Raw genomic sequence first — 18763 nt, forward strand, 5'->3', positions numbered from 1 at the left:
GGGGGTTAATGTATGGATAACTGATTTGAAGCGGTATGGGTGACGCGAAATTTGTATTGAGGATTGAGTTATGTCTTGTCCAATAAGTTGTTTTAATGTGGAAGCGTATTTATAAATTTAGTTGAGTAAAGTTTAGAAGTTAAGTTTAAAGTTTCTTGTTAGTAAATATAAGTTAAGAATTGGATTAGTTTGATATGTAAAATTTCGTTTAAGTTAAAAGAATAAAGAACACTTATTTCATCCAGTTTAGTTTTCATTCAAAAAGTTATTAGTTTATTTACAATCACCAACAAAATATCATCTGTGTTATAAAGCATATGTAAATAAAAACATTTGTTATGTACAGTCTTATGGCTTAGCCACACTCCCACGGAACACAAAAGTTTAAATAATCTTCACTAATTTACTTCCATGGTATAAAGTCAGTTGAAGCAACTTCTTATTACTTTTCGTGATTACTGTTGCACTTCTTATTTTTTTTATCACAGCTGATTTGAAGTTCTAACATCTTTCGCATCTTCCATCTCCCACAAGGTGGGATTTTCTTCCAAACGTCCCAAGGCCTTTTCATAGGCGAACTCTCACTTTTAAATGTAGTGTAAGGTCTTTTCTCTGCAACCATCTTCTTTAAGGCTCCACCTTTTTCGTCGAAATCAAAAAAGTGGCTTGTAGTAATCATGTCGTCTGTTACACATGATTCACTGAAGGATGTGTTAACAAGTGGTCTTGAGTTTATAACTGCCTCAGACTTCACGAGAACAGTTTCCGATTGCAAGTAGTTTATTCCAAAGTCTTTTTCAAATGGGGTTCCTACAATCTTGTTTATGGAAGCATCAGTTTGAACACCTATTTCTTCAGTTCCATTCTCCTCAGTCGGCTCTGCAGGGTTACATTTCCAGTCCGGCCATTTCATTTTAGGCCTAACATTTTCCATTTTTACCTTATCATTAAATCCACACAAAGCTATGGCGTCATCATTCTGATAGGGATAGTCGTGGATTTCTAAATTCTCTATGCTCCGCAAGTTCCTTACATTCAAACCCTTTACTGTCTGAGAGTCAGGCGTTTCAAAGTTCTTCTTCATTTCAAAATGGTTAGTGGGTTGAATTATAGTGTGAAAGGAAGATGAATACCCAAGGTGATGATGAATGTCCGTTTTCTCACTTAATGCTTGTCTACCGCTTACAATCCAACCAACTTTGGACCCGATCAGGTAAAAGCAAGATGTTAACTCGATTCTTTCATATGTCATAATGTCAAGGTAATAATCATTCCCAATTAAAATATCAACTTCAGAATCTTCATTCTGGTTTTTAGCAAAGTTCAATGAGGGGTAGAGTTTCTTGATTTTACTGACATCAATTGTAGTGCAAGCATGAAGTTTTCCGGTAATTTTTGGTACGACATTAAAGTTAACCTTAAGTAGGTTACCATCAAGTAGTTTAATACCGGCAGTAACAGTTTGGGTTTCAATGGTCTTAGCTTCTGTATTACCAAAGGAAAAAACTGATACAAATTGTGTATTATTGCACTCAAGTTTAAGTTTTTTAGCAAGATCCTTTGAAATATACGACCTCTGACTTCCAGTGTCAAACAGAACTCGAGCAGGTTCGGTCAAGTCATCATTCACAACATATACTTTTGCAGTTTGTAAAATTGCATTTTCGTTTGCCGGAATCAGGGAAGTTTCTTTAGAAAAAGTAGAGTTAGCAGAAGAGGTTTCATTACTTTTAGTGTTTTGAGGGAATCGTTTGGGACACAGACTCTATGATGGTTTGTCCTCTGTTTACAGTAGACACAAGGTTTATTTACTTTACAATGTTTTAAGTTGTGTCCACCTCTTAAACAAATATAACATAATCCTTTTACTTTACCTTTTCTCTCTTCGATAGAAGTGTATTTCGGACACTGATCACTCCAATGATTCTCCTTGCAGAAAATGCAAGACTGTAAGGAAGTTCGTTCTTCATAGGAAGGCAGCGCCTGTGTCGTCGAGAGTGTACTCCTATCTGAAAGTTGTGAATCCCTCCCATATCCTGAGTTAGATGATTTGGAAGAACTAGCACCTACAAGAAGCTGTGACTTTTCCCTAGCTTGAATTTGGTTCTTAACTAAAGTGCACAACGTTTTAACATCTAAGGAGTTACAGTATTAACATTTTGCTCTTCAACCTTGATGATGATATCTTGAGGTAATTTCCTCATGATTAGTGATAGAAAGAAATTTGAATTAGTGTCTTCACCAAGGTTCTGTAAACATCTCAGATGTTTTTCAATATTGTAAAACAAATTTCTAAGCTTACTGAGTTCATTTCCAGAAGTTCTAACTGGATTTAGATCCATCAATGTCTGGTAGTGAGAATTAATGATGAGCTGGGTATTTGCAAACCGGTCTTTAAGCATAGCTACTGCGGTATCATGGTTTAGGGAAGTTAGAGGTACCCCTGCTATGCAAAGCATTGCTTCATCCTAGTAATGAGTTAGTAATGAGTTAAGGTAGTTAAATTTATCCACCTCACTCAAAGATTGATTCTTGTGGACAGCAGACTCAAATGAAAAGTTAATGGACGGTATTTCACTAGGACCGGAAGAGAAGTTAAACCTACATTGCGGTATCAGTTTTAACATTTTATCATGGGAGAGAGGATGTAATGGAATGACATGTGATTTAGTAATTATTTGTATGTTTACTCATATGACTATGGTTACCAGGGGTTACTAGGTTGTTGACTGGTTTTGAAGTGAGTTGTTAAGTTAGTTGAATGTTGAATAAAAGTTCTTAGAAGAATTCGTTTTATTCTATCTTTACATATGCACTACTGACTTATAGGTGCACTACTGGCAATCCTGTAAATAAAGGTAAGATATAGTAATAGAATCATTGGTTAGACGAGTAATTGGTTCTGATACTATACTACTAAAATACTATTTATTAGTTTCAGTACCGGACCGGTAGTACTAATACTGAAAAATGACCCGAACGATTTTGATAACATTTTTGTATTTTACTTCCCTTTGAATTCTGAACAAAATGGCAGAAGCCCCATTCCTGTAAAGACTTTGGTTCAAACCCTATTGTCAATTATGTTATTATCCCATAAAAAAAACCATAAAATACAAGAAATCACATTGATGGTGTGTTTATGGGGGTTTTATGGGGTGAAAATTGGGTTTTCCCATTTTTTACCCAAAAAACATAACACTTAGCAATTTCTTTTCAAACCATTTTGTAGAGCTTAAAAAAAATAATTTAGTATATTGAAGCGTTATTGTGCGCCTAATGGTTACGGTACGGAAAAAATTCCAAAAAATTGTAAATTTAAAATTCCCATCTTATTCTTAAGGAGAATAAGTAAACTGTTGTAGTTTGCTTGTTTATGAACATATTTTGATCAAATTTGGAAAATGGACTTAAACATTTTACAAAAAAAAAAACACTTTTACCCTAACTGTTGCAGCAAACCTGAAATAAACCCCTAAATATGGTGTTATTCTAATCTTATCTTAGTTTAAACAATAATAATTATGAGGACAGAGGTTTTAAAGTACGAGGTTTAATGGTATGTAAATGGTTGAAATAAGGTTGCAAAAATTCTTCAGGGGTGGGGATTCGTGCAGACTGAATCAAAAGATTTCGTTGATGCCTAATTAAAATTTTCAATAAGTATGGTAAGTTATAAATTAAATAATCTTTTAGAAACAATAAATATAGGAAGGATTTTGATTTTAATGAATGGAGGTGTGTTGGGTCTAAATGGATGCTTGAGGAGTCTATAGTCTGAGTTAATAACTTAATAAATGGAATTTTCTCACCAATCTTCTATAATAATAAATTTCTTCATAATAATGTAGGCCTAAATTCTTCTTTCTTCAGTTAACTTGGTTTGGATATTTGCCAATACTTTATTTTATAATTTCACAATTTATTTCACAACTAATAGTTTAAAAACTGTATGTTCTTCTAGGATGCCTTAACTGCACTGTCACTGTTCATTGTTGTAAATCCTTTCTTAAGATATGGGGTTCAGACAAATAAAAACATGGTTGAATTTTACTTGTAATCTTGAACCCAGATGCACTGTATTTTAAATGGAGGAATTGTTTTGAATAATAATTTTGGATAAGCCAATGAATAAATTTTGATTATAAATTATATATATGTTGAGACAATATGGTTTTAATAATATTAACAATAAACATGAATAAATATTGAAAATATAACAAGATTGAGTTTGGAATTTAAATAAGGACTATATTTTTATAAACATTGAATTTTGAGTCATTACAAACCTAGGTACTCGTTAAACTAATTATATTGAAATAGGGAATAAATGTGATATTTTAATTAAACATTTTAGTGTAAATCCAATCAGGCAAATGGAAACTCGCTTAGTCTGCAGGTTTGCTGCGGCGGGGGTATATTTTAAACTATTTATAAGCCTGTTATTAAAATATTTACAATGTAACAGATTTGTTCGGTTTTTTGTTTTTTGTGGTTTTTTTTTACATCCTGTAAATTAAAACAAATGTAACAGCTGATGCAAAACGGGTACGCAGATAGTCTTGAATTATTTTACTTTCATATGTTTTGTTAGTAAACAAATCTATCTAAATTCATTCAAAATCACTGACGTGGGTACCCTTAAGACGGTCCCAGAACTAAGTCCTGAAAGTTATCACGAAATTGATGGTGGATAAACCTACTCCATGAAATTCTACATGTGTGTACCAAGTTTCGTGGCCATCGGTCCAGCGGTGTCTGAGTTTATATCACTGCCAAACAAATATACAAACAAACAAACATCCTCTTTTAGCAAATTTCCCGATAGGGAAGTAGCTACTACCATATGTGGCACGGTAAAACCTAGGCCCGGGACCAATTTACTTTTTCATTTTGATGGCCCCAAGAGGCCAAAAACACCATTAGATTTTTTATATATGTATACTGTATACTGTAACAGAGAAAATTCAAAAAATTGTATGTTTAAAATTACCATGTTATATATGTATACTGTATACTGTAACAGAGAAAATTCAAAAAATTGTAAGTTTAAAATTACCATGCTATTTATATGCAGAATATTGTAAAATGTTGTAGTTTGTTTCTTTATTTAGATTGCTTCTTCCCAATTTATCTCTATGCCTTTTTAAAGAGCTTAAAAACAAATAATATAGTATAGTGTTGCGGTACGTTATTGGTTACGGAGAAAATTAAAAACAAACGGTATCAGCATTCTGACACATACTTTCTCCCAAAAGTTTGTCAACAACCTTTATCATGTGTAAGCGGTGAGAGTAAATATACGGAAATTGGATTTGTACAATTTTGTTCAGAATTTAGAGGACTATAACGTACTAAATTTGGTTCAAAATCGTTCGGGCCATTTTTGGGAAAATCAGATTTGTCTGTTATTTTATGGGGGTTTCATGGGAAAATTACATAATTAACAATAACTTTTGAACCGTAATTTTTACAGAAATGGGATTTGTACAATTTTGTTCTGAATATAAAGGACTATAACATACTAAATTTTTATCAAAATCGTTCAGGCCATTTTTGGGAAAATCCTATTTTTCCGTTATTTTATGGGGTTTTATGGGAAGACCCCTATTAAAAATAAAAATGTCTAAAAAATAAAATAACTATCAAAATTGTAAGGATCATAACATACTATTTTAAATCAAAACCGGATTTTTTTCTAAAATCCTATTTTTCGTTATTTTATGGGGTTTTTATGGGAAAATAACATATTTGACCATAACTTTTGAACCGTAATTTTTACAGAAATAGGATTTGTACCATTTTATTCAGAATTTAAAGGGCTACAACATACTAAATTTTTATCAAAATCGTTTGGGCCATTTTTGAGAAAATCCGATTTTTCCGGTTTTTTATGGGGAAATCCCCATTAACAATAAAAATTTTGAAAAAATGGAAAAATGCCTGGAGATACCATGGATTAGAAAATACTTAGAACCTACATACCAAATTTCATTGAAATCGGACCACAGGTGTAGTCTCTAGCTCTGTACACATCCAGACACACAGACACACCCACTCACACACACACACAGACACACACACACACACACACGTCAAAAAGTTCACAGCTTGCAGATTGTCTTCTGTCTCTCTCCACGATTGATGCATCGGCAGCTGACCACCGTGGGACAGGAAATGTATAGACGGACGGGAAGTCATGGATAGAATTACTGAGATCCGTGGAAGTATATGATGTAGTTACAGCTTCTTTATGATAACAATAAATAAACAAAACCTAACTCTACCGAGGTTTCGGCAAACTATTCTTATGGCTTTAGGTGTGTGCTGCAAAGTGAACCGCGCCCTCGTGCCTGCACCCAGGCCAACGACTTGGAAGCGTGAATCCGTGTGCAGGCCCGAGGAGCGGCCCACAAAAAAAAAACAAACAAGGTGAGAACCATGGATGGAGGTTCAAGAACAACGCACCAACGAGCTGTAATTAACCAAAATTTAAATAAATAACAACATTAACAACAATACATGAAACAATAAAAAAAATATGTTTTTAATAATTTGGCTACCCATCTAGCCTACTAACTTACAAGCATTTCTTTAATTATTCAAAATAGGCAAACTTCAAATGAGCATTGAACAAATTTTACCATCAAACCATTTAAATATTGACCATTATAACAATAATTATCTTTTTTTAATAAAGGCATATAAGCTTGGTAACTATCAAAACTTAGGGGCCCCAAAAAAAAAAAAAAAAAAAAAAAAAAAAAAAAACAGTAGGAAATATTTGAATCAAAATTGTTTAAAGATCAACAAGTAGGCTAGCTAAAATAAAATTTTAAAAGATATAACAAAAAATAAACTCTGTAGGCCTCAACAATAATAACTTTAGATAGTATCTTCCTTCTTTTTATAAATCCAACTATAAGTTAAATATATGACAAAAAAAAAAACAAGTAACTTGCGGTACGACGGATAACTTAATGGGTCTTCAGACACACATCACTGGAGGGCTGCTGAAGTTCGACGGAGAGGGGGACGGCCAGAGTCCCAAAAGAGGGCCCCACGATGAAATGTTTCTCCGCCCATGCTCCAAATGTCAAAGATTGACAGTAGTCCTCCTGGGTCCCAAAAGGCGCGCAGGGCGCTCTAAAATTACTCCATGATAGACAAAATCTTCACCAAGATGAAAATAAAGGCAAAAAGCAAGTAAAACATGCCACAAAAAATAAGATGCCAATCGATGAAAAATTTATGCCGATGCAGACAAAATGACAATCTCGGAGCCTCTGACACTTGGCGGTGGGAGCAAGAAGAACATGGCACAGCCTTGTTGAGGGTCGTGGGAAGTAACAAATCGAAACACTAATCTAACCTACTATACAAAAACACTTGGACCGTTGAATATTAGTCGTGACATTCGTCGGTGGAGTTAGTCACGGCTCAAAAGCTTTGCTTTTCCGAAAGTTTTTTTTATCTTGAGGTACCCATATTTTAAAAACTGTAATACATAGAGACTTACAATTGTGCATGCTTTAGTCTGGGTACATGGTGAGTACATTAAACCAATCATTTATTGCTTTAGTAATACATTTTTATAAAAAAATAATTTATTTTTATTTTTAGAATATCGCATGCAAATTTGTATTTTTCAAATGGTTGAAAATAATTTGTATGTTGATATATTTCATTAAAAGGTGGTTTAACATAAAATAGTGTACCTGTTGCTCGAATTCGAGCAATTGCATTACAGGCGACTCAAAGATTATGGAAATACTCACAATCTAGCCTACACAACAGTTAGATATAATCAAAATCTTTTGTAAATATCTTATATTTTTTATAAAAAAGCTGATCTTGTTTTTTTAGTGTTTTCTACAAATTTTTCCCTCTCATAGTCGCATTAGGTTGTCTATGATAACTATTATAAATTTAAAAAAAAACATTATTTCTATTTCTTCTACTTGGTTGTGTTCTATGACTTTTTCTATGTTTCCATTGTTTGCAAATCGGTTATTTCAACGATTGATCAAGAAATGTAAAACAGTGTTAATTCAGTTTTATTTTTAGCCTATATCAAATTGTCCAGGATTCCATTCTATACACCAACCCAAGTTTCGTCTACAGATGCAATATGCCAACGAATATCACCTACGTACAATCTCCAAGAAGTGGTAAAAAGGCAGAAACCAACCCATACAATAGATATAAGTTAACTCCAAAAGAAAAGAGTTACTGTGATAATAGGATTTTCCACTGATTTGGTAATAGAACATTATATTGCAAAACATGACACGATGCAGAAGAAAATCCATTTTAAAATCAGAAAAACCCATTGCAAATACTGTACTTCATTTTGACAAATTCAATAAATCACAATTTGAATATTAACAGCTGTTTCATTAAAAAGTAGTGTAGAATTATGCATATGGTCGTAATGTAAACAAATCTGAAGAGGCAACTTTAAAGGCTTCTGGGGCAGAGCCCCAAGGGAATTGACCTCGTTCCTCTTTTGATGGCTCATCTACAGACCAAGACCTTTCTTTAGACACCTCTACCGAGTTTCTACGCCCAGCCGTTCTCTCAAAATAGCCGTGACAAAGAAAAACAGTTTCAAATTAATATAATATAATATTATAATTTGATATATAGATATATGGATGTGATAGTTAAGTGTGCAAAAATTCAGTATGATAGGTTTAGTGGTTTTCGTGCTATATGTATTTGAACTTGTAAAGAATCTCCGTTTAAAAAGCATTGAACCAGAAAAGGTACATCAGTCTCCCCTTGATTGGAAATCAATCCAGACAAATGGAAATTCGCTTAGTCGGCAGGTTTGCTGTGGCGGGAGTATTATACTTCACTCCTTCAGGCTATGAGCGCACACCGTTTGCCATCGACGTCCAGCTGCTAGCATCACTTGCTGTCGGCGAGCACCACAGCAAAATAATATCACTAGGAATAAAACAACAATAACTAAACTTTATGCTCACATTTGATAACTGTTTACATTATAATAAATGTTCTGTCACACAGCCGATTGAATATTGAAGCATTGAGAGTTGTATAGTTCAAAGGTATAAATTAACTTTCTATTATATTATTTAAATATTGTCTTGTAGTAGGTATAACCATAGATAAAACATACATACTCCCTTAGTAGATTTTTCGTCCTTATGGAAGAGCTGAAGACATTTTAGTTTCATTACGGTGTACTGCAGAGGTCGTGTTTTGTTTACAATTTGTTTCTTCGTATTGCAATCATTTAAAACCTCGTTTAACCAAATAATACGATCTAATCATAAACATTAGCTCAACCCCAAGTTATTTAACCACACAGTAAAGCACTAATCTAGAAATTAACCCTAAAATAACTGTAACAGAATTATGTCAACACAAGCGCCCAGTGTCACCGTACATGAACTAGACAAAAAACGAGCTTCAAAATTTACAATGGGATGAGAAGTCTAGGTCTCTAACCTACCATTTAGTAGGGCGTATCCTTTAAGCCCGCATGGGCGCCCGCAGGATTTGGAACAGGGGGGTGCAATATATATATATAGGTCTAAAGAACATCTGGGGGGCTTAGGGCCCTCCCAGGGAAAATTTCTGGAAATATAGTGTTTTAAAACGTATTTTTAATTTTTACGCTATTTGTATTTGATAACACACAGAACCAACCAAAACAAAATAGTGTATTGTGCATCGAGGAGGGTAAGTCACAGTTTTTTTTATGCCAAAATTAAAAATTAATAAGCTATTTGAAGTTATTATGTATAATTTAAATGGTTAAATCAATGAGTCAAACAATTATAAAGAAAAATAAATTTACAGTTGGATAAAGTATCTGTTGATGTTTTTTTCTGAATATTTTTGTTATGAAAGAAAAGTATAAAATAATGGTATATCTGTGATCTTGATTTAAACATCAATTTTTAGAAATTACCATTATGCACACACTTTTATAAATTTCTTAAAACCCACTTTTGATTAATAAAAATGATTATAGAAGAACATAACGGATATTAAATTTATTTCTTATTTTTAGGGGTGGTTTAAGGGGTGCAAGAGGGTGCACTTCTACCCTTTGTGGGCACTCATGCAAGCCCGGGTCCCATATTTTCAAACCTTCTTTTCTAATCATTTACATTTAAAAGTTAATAAGGACTACTACAGTAGGCTATATTGAAATACACCGAAACCATCAATTCCCTTCATTATAAACACATAGCTCCAATAGCTTTACACATGAGTTAGTCAATATTTCTAGTACTTACTACGAAGGTTACCTTTTACTTAGCACTGAAGGTTTGTGTGTTTGTCATTCGGTAACAAGCCAGCTAGTAAACAAGACTACTCTTGTCATCTCATCAATATAATTTACAATTTCAGCACCGTACACACAAAAAGCTCATCATTAAAAATTTTAATATCTCAGATCTATGTACCTTTGATTTAATATTGAAAACCTTAGTATAGAGCAACGATAATTTTCTGATACTTTTCAAATTTTACATTTTTTTACCGAGTTCAAGGCGTTTAGTCTGACATCTTGTAAGAGGCGAAATTCGAACCGTTTTTATTTTAACATACTTCTGTAAAAAATGAAGATAATTACTTTGTAACTTGAAACTAATACAATTTGCTGTGTATTGCATTCACATAGCAATTTGTATACAACACAATCAAAAGTTGGAAGATTATCAGAACTTTGAACGTTATGAAAACTTCGGATGTTTATGACCAAGCTTCTTATATACGCCACAGATTGGATGAGAGTTATACATAATTTTTATCTTAACTATGGTTTTGTATGAAAGTACCGTAAATAATTTGTTGTGAGATCACTTATACAGTATTTATCATTAATACAATCTTGAATTTAGAGCGTTATGCACAAGAAGTAGGACTAAATACTACATCATATCAAAATCTTAACCTGACTGCTAGGGTTAGTCGTTTTTGTCAAGTAGGCTACCAATCGTAAAAGTCCAATGGTCAAGATAGCTGGGTCCAGATTCAAACCATTAAAAACCTATTGATTTTTCAAACTGGTGAAGTTTAGTTTGGAAGTGTACTTATACCCTTCAGCACCCATATGAATCAATGTATCTTTTAATAACATATTTTTCTATTTATATGTGTAAGTAGACGTTTCGCTAAAGCATTCATGATAAAACTTTTTCGGATCTTCTAAAAAGGAAAGACTAAATAACAAATTGAGTTTTCTATTACCCTTTCCTATTCACAGACACGTGAATATTCAACCCATCTGAACTATACCACATGGCAAACAATACAGGTGTATTACTGTAGAGCGCAGGTTTGCTGCGGCGGGGGTCTTGGGGAGGGCAGCTGGCCAAATATTCATGTCCTGCAGTAGCTCCTCTCGTTGTGACTCATAAATACTTAAGTTGATACTCGCTCCTCGGTTAGTATCACAAAGAAACGTAAACATTTTACTGCTAGTTTTTTCATGGATAAAACCATTGCCTTATATCGTGTAGAGATATAAAGTCAATGATAAAACTAAACTTGTCATGGATGGTTTTGATGTAAAGATGGAATTAAATTTTTATATATTACTTCACTTCATACAAGAAACAAATCATCGCATTTTTCATACAGTAGTTTATACAGTAGACCTACTAGCTAGCTGCTGTGCCCGTGCTTCGCAGCGAAAAATTTGATCTTTAATCCTGTTTTTAGCGAATTTCCCATATAGGGAATAAGCTATTACCGTAGGTCTCATGGTAAGACCTAGACCCGGGACCGATTTACTTTTTCGTTTTGAGGGCCCCAGAGGCCAAAAACACCATCCGTTCAAATTCATATATATATATATATATTTATATATATATATATATATATTTATATATATATATATATTTATATATGTGTCCGTTAGCGCGATAACTCGAGCAAAATTGATCCGATTTTGATGAAATTTGGTACAAACGTGTAAACCTACATTTATTCGAACGAGTTCGCGAACCAGCATAATCGGACCATGGGATCAGGAGTTTATGGGAGGTTTTATGGGGTAAAAATAGGTTTTTCTCATTTTTGACCCTAAAAACTTAAAATTTCTAAATTTCTCTCTAGACCTTTTTGAAGAGATTAAAAAAACAAATAATTTAGTATATTGAAGTGTTTCCGAATGTTCATTGACTACAGAGAAAATTAAAAAAATTGTAAATTTAAAATTCCCATGTTATTCATATGGGGAATAAATAAACTGTTATAGTTTGCTTGTTTATGGATATATTTTAATCAAATTTGGCAATTTGGTTTATTTCATACTAAGCTATCAATATTTCAATTGAAAAAACACATCTCAACATCTTCCCCGTAGCAGCAAACCTAACTACTCATTAAAATTAATGTTATTTAAAAATGGAAATAAATCTGAAAATTTATAGGGAATATTTTAGTAGAAATCAAGCCGGGTAAATGGAAATTCGCTTAGTATGCAGGTTTGCTGCGACGGGGGTATTATAAAATAGTTACACATTCCCCTTTGGTTTCAAGAACATAACTCAATTGAAACTCTTAGTTTGAAAAAAATATCTTTCTTTAAGGCTAGGCTAACTTATAAGGCCTATTGCGAATGATATGAGGCGCTAATGCATGTATGGAAATAATGTATCCATACGATTAAATTTTCAAATTATAAGCTTACTTAAACATTTATTTAGTTGAAAAACGTTCATATAAAGTAAATAAGGAAAAATAATCGCACAACATATAGAGCACTGTAGTAGAGAAAATCAGTTTATATTGATTTCACATATAATTGATACGTTTTACCGTAGCTACTGAGCTTTTTTCAAAGTTCAATCTTTACCTGCAGATCAGTGTCCTCTCCTATTTTATTCCTATTGTACATCAATGATCTCCATTATGAAGGAAATGACTGTCACATGAATTTATTCGCTGACGATGTAGCACTTCTAATCAAGGCCCCAAATGCAACCAGCTTAGAGAACAGATTCACTTCGGTCATCAAGAGCTTAAATAGTTGGTTTGAGTACAATGGTCTTCTCCTTAACAAAGACAAAACACAATGTCTCAATTTTGGTCTGATTGGTTCGTCTCAGAATAATCAAAGTAGTCCTGAAACGCAGCTCACTAATCCCTCATTGACCACAAAATTCCTAGGTGTCATTTTTGATTCCTCCATCAAATGGTATGGTCACGTGCAAAGTGTTGTTAACCGCACCAGTTCTGCTCTGTTTGCCATTCGAATTCTCAGTTCAACTTGTAGCAGGGAAGTTCTTGTGGACGTCTATCGTGGATATTGCGAAAGCATTTTGCGTTATGGCATTGCCGTTTGGGGAAGCTCTTCTGATTTGGAAAGAATACTTAAGCTCCAAAAAAAGATTCTGAGGCGCATTTTCGGTCTCTCCCATCGCCATCCTTGCAAGGAAGTGTTCAAAGATTCTGGCATCCTTACAGTACATTCGTTGTACATTCAGCAGGTCCTCATTTTGACCTATGTCAACAGGGATCAATTTCAACATCTAGGGCATTTCCATGACCACCGGACGAGAAATGGAGGCATCCTCTGTTATCCGAGGCACAGAACTGCGGCCTTTGAGAGGAGTCCGTTTTACAGGGGGATCGAATTTTTTAACAAATTGCCTCAGGCAATAAAATCCCAAGACTCTTTGTCCCTATTTAAGAGGAACTTAAAAGATTTTCTATGCTCAAATGCCGTTTATTCCGTCTCTGAATTTCTAAGCCTATAATGTGTATATATGTAGATTCTCATGTTGTATGTTTTAGTTTTAGTTTGTAAATATTGACGATGCATGATATTTGTTACATGTTATTGTATACAAATCTAATGTGCAAATAAACGATTTGATTTGATTTGATTTGAGTGTGTGTATATATCACAATAATAAGCAAAAATAAAATAATGGAAAACTTGTATTACCTTGTTAGAAAGCCAACCACTATTATTGTTAATCAGGGCACAAATTTCATTAATTTAAATATAAATAAAAAACATAATACATAACAGTTATTATTTTAACTCGTTCATTAGTTCAAAACGTGTATGCATTTGCATTAATTTACATTATCATTTAAAACATTGAGTAAAGAAACATAGTTACATTACAGATATTTAATGGATTTTAGAAACAAAAGTGAATTGTGTGCAGATTAGTTTTGCGATTTTTTTCATAGTCAAATTAAAGCATTGTTGTAAAAACCCAACTACTGAATGAGGTTTCTGTAAATGTAAAAAAAGCGAATGTGAAGTAATTGATAGAAGAAAATAGAAGTAGTAGCTACCTCTGGATATAATAAAAGTAGGTATGGTTGAAATTTAGTTTGTAAATAAAATAAAAGTGTAAACAAAGAGTCAGTTAAATTAGTAAAACTGTACCAGTACATATATATCTGTATAAGTTTTGAAAAACTAAAAAAATCCTGATCCGAACATTTGTTTATCAGTTCAAATTTGTAAACAAAAAGCTACCATATCAAAATTATTCCAAATCGTTTAGGCTATACATTGTAATGATCCTTTTGTTTCCATGAAAATAAGTATATTTTCATAAATATTTTATTAAACCATTCTCATAAGCATACAACTTTAGAATCTTGGGAGCAGAACCTGTACCTCTTAACCTCTGCTGTTTCAACTGTCAAATTATAGTATTTACAGCTGACTTCAATTAATATTTTTGACTATTTACATTCTTCCAAAATGTAAACATCGAAACTTTGGAAGCCCATGGGACGTAGCCCAAGGGAAATATGATAACAGGAATAGGCCTATATGGTAACCAGGTATATAAGCTACCTTCATACAAAATTGTATTTAAATCGGTTCAGTGGTTCTTGTGTTATAAAGTAGCAGACAGACACACAAACACACATCTCATTTTTATATATTAGTATAGATAGATAGATATAGATTGGAGATCCTTGCGTATGTTTACATTGTTTAATGCCGTTGATCCCTTAACTCATTGATCGCCATAAATATAGATACGATATCCTAAATATCATCCATCATTTGTCGAAAAACAACATACATTTTAATTATAGACTAATAGTGTAATAGTATTAACAGTTGTAAGATTTCTTAGATTTGAAATTTTGGGGCATTCGCTAGAAGTCAGAAGAAAATTATAAGCCCAGCTTAGCTTAGTATGCATGTCAAATTAGAGATATTTATTATTTGAATTCAATACCGAAAACCCTCAACTCAAACGTACAACAGAGTCAAAAATGGGAACCGAAAGATGGAAGATGGAAGCCATTCTTTATTTCATGGCGGTAAATTTGGTGACAAATATTTTTAATTTTAGATACTGCTCTTTAATGTGGGCTAGGCATAATAGTTTTGTACCAGTTAAAACCCCAGGTATGGTAAATCTATCTATCTATCTATCTAACTATCTATCTATCTATCTATACTATTATATAAAAATCTAATGGTGTCTGTATGTATGTGTGTTACTAATAGGTGCAAAAACTACTGAACCAACTAAGCTTAAATTTTACAAAAATATAGCTAACATACCAAGGACCATTATAGGACTATTCACATTTCGATACTGACCGTAGGCTTTGCCCCTTTGGCTTTTACAGTTCTGAGGTGAGGATTATAAAAGTAAATATTGATTGGTCTCCATGACTGTGATTAGAACACTAACAATGTTTGTTTACATTTGCTTCAATTCAATGTAAACAAGAAGAACTGCTAAATTGCATATTTCACAATTTCAGACAGCTGATACAAAGAAGTTAAATATAATATTTTCCATAACTATGAGGTAGGTTTATTTTAATCTAACCTTTTGATGGATTATTTATTCAAAAACTGGCAATGATTATAGGAAAAAAATTCTATAACCGTTGCTGTATCAACTCCGGCTCCGCTTTGGATTTTTCGTCTCAGTTATGAAAATAATGTTATTGATATGTTTTCATGGAAACAGTATGAAAATTACAATCCCTATAGATGTTTTGTATGAATTTGGAGGCTATTTTAAATAAATTTGAACTGCTTAACATGTGTTAGATTAACTTAACATAACTTGCACATCACATTGTTTTTTATATGTATATTTAGGTAAATTCAGTTATTGTGTTTTGCTAAAACTATGCTTAAATTAAACTAAAGAAATCGTCAATAACAAAATTGTACGTCATTGATTTTGTGTTCTAAAATCTGTTGTATATGTGTAACTATATTAAATTATCAAATGGTAATAAAAAATACTCTTATTTATCTTAACATAGCTTTCAGTTCACATTTACTTTATTTGATGAATTTATTATTTGTGTTTTGCCACACCACTGATTAAATTAAACCAAGGAATATATCATAAAACTAAGCAGTACCTACACAGTGTTCTTTTGTTTATAAAATCAATAAAATATCTGTTACTATGTTTACTTAATGGTAAGTGTGAAAATTTAAAGGCAATGGATGATGGAACTGATTAAAAGAACTGGTTTGTAAGTTGTTTGTTGATATTTTTGTAGAGTAGAATCAGAGATGCAATGAAACATATACTGTATTTGCTATTACATTTTTAGTCCTCGACGCTTTGATAATCATATTAGTTTTGTCTGCTGTCTTTAGTGCTAAATTATTTGTTTATCATTTTTTATAGTATAGATATAGTTTCTTTAATATTTCAAAAGACTGTATTGATAAGGCACAAGAATATTTCTAAAGTTTATAACAGCTGACTTAGTTTTGCTAATTATTTATTGTGAGTGAAGAAACTGAAGATTGAAGGATTTGTTATTTAATATGAAGAAGAGTGAAATTTAAAAAAATGTCCATTTCAATTTAATAATTATAATTATAATAATTATAATTCAATTATAAATAAAAAGATATGTAACTAAGGGAGATGAAGGTAAATCGTATGTGAAAGTTCGAAAATTTGGTAAGTTTTTCTCATATCAGCCTACACAAGATTTAAAATTAAGTACATTAAGTAATCTTAATCAAAACCAAAATGGTGGTATCCACTACTTACGAGATTTAAAAATCATAACTTAAACCTTTCTATTAAGGCCATAAAAGTTTAATTTTGTTTCTAAAAGCTTTGGCGGAATTATTATATGCAACAGATGTAAAGATTAGAATGTTTCTATTTTGTGTCCTCTTCCCGTTGCAAAGCACGGGTACAACAGCTAGTACTATTATAAAGAAGAGGTGGTGTCTGTGTGTGTGTGTTTGTATGAGATAAACTAAAAAACTACTGAACCGACTGGGCTCAAATTGCACACAAATGAAGCTACAGTTCCGAGGATACATATAGAACTATTCCCGCTTCGATATTGTCCTAGGGCTCTGCCCCGTGGGCTTTAACAAATTTGAGGTGAGAGATTAAAAAGTAAATATTGATTGATGGTATCCATGGTAACAAAGAACAAACCTACAAAGTTTAAAAATGTAAACAAGCAGAACTAACTGTCAAATGAATTTTGATTTCACAATTCCACACAGCTGGTTCAAACATATTAAATACTGCACGAATATTAGAACAGAGAGGGTAAGGATTATAAATTTAAAATAATGATGTCACTAGCCCGAATGTAAACATTATTTAACATCACTTAAATGGAGCTGTCAAACCATAATGTTAATGTGTAATTTCATTATTGTATGATTCTTTCAGTTACTTAATTTTTTTATGTTTACGATCTATTATACTGAGTTTGTACTAATATTTGTGAAATGCTGTAATGATATTTTACAGGGAATAATTCGTTGTAAAAGAAATCATTCATGGATATAAGAAAGTTAGAAAATTACCCTATTTTCCATATTTATTTATATTTTCCTATTAGCGAATTTCCCTATAGGGAAGTAGCTATTACCGTAGTTGGCACGGTAAGACCTAGACCCGGGACCGATTTACTTTTTCATTTTGATGTCCCCAGAGGCCAAAAACACAATTCGTTCAAATTTTTATATATGTATATATATATATATATCCGTCCGTGAACGCGATAACTTGAGTAATTTTTGTCCGATTTTGATGAAATTTGGTTTAAAGGTGTAAAGCGGGATAAACTTGAATGAGTTCGCGAACCAGCACGATCGGACCATGGGAACGGGGCTTTACGGGGGGTTTTATGGGGTAAAAATTTGTTTTTCTCACTTTTGACCCTCAAAACACAAAATTTCCCGATTTCTATTTAGACCTTTTTAAAGAGCTTAAAAAAAAACAAATAATTTAGTATATAAAAGTATTTTTGTTCGATTGTTAGTACTGTAACGGAGAAAATTAAAAAAAATTGTAAATTTAAAATTCCAATGTTATTCTTATGGAGAATATTGTCAAATGTTGTAGTTTGCTTGTTTATGGATATATTTTGATCAAACTTGGCAAATTTATTTATTTTGTACTAAGCTATCAATATTTTACTCAAAACACACTTTATTAGTTTCCTTGTAGCAGCAAACCTACGTACTCGTTTAACCTAATGTTATTAAAATATATTTAACTGAAAATCAATTCAGACAAATGGAAATTCGCTTAGTCGGCAGGTTTGCTGCAGCGGGGGTATTTTTTCTATTTTTCGGTTTGTAACTGTTGTGATAGCTTTTTTGTTTACAGTGCAAACCATTAAACACGTTCTTTTATTGTACCATAAAATCTATCATTGGTTTTGTATTGTAGGTAGCCTAAATAAGTATGAACGGTATGAGTTAACCAACACCTACTATTATCGAGTTAAGTTATACAGTTAGGTATATTTTCTGAATTAAATGGTA

At 32.5% G+C, this 18763-nt stretch overlaps 1 protein-coding gene across 1 annotated transcript in view; it reads left to right on the plus strand.

Moving 5' to 3' along the window:
* Positions 1-18763, plus strand: part of LOC128984186 (annexin B9-like) — a 281946-nt gene that overhangs the window by 168194 nt on the left and 94989 nt on the right. The gene's annotated exons all lie outside the window — the stretch shown is intronic.

The sequence above is a fragment of the Macrosteles quadrilineatus genome, unplaced genomic scaffold (assembly GCF_028750875.1).
Source record: "Macrosteles quadrilineatus isolate MER2022 unplaced genomic scaffold, UCM_ALF_1.0 Scaffold_1__1_contigs__length_201487025, whole genome shotgun sequence".
Taxonomy (NCBI): Eukaryota; Metazoa; Arthropoda; class Insecta; order Hemiptera; family Cicadellidae; genus Macrosteles; species Macrosteles quadrilineatus.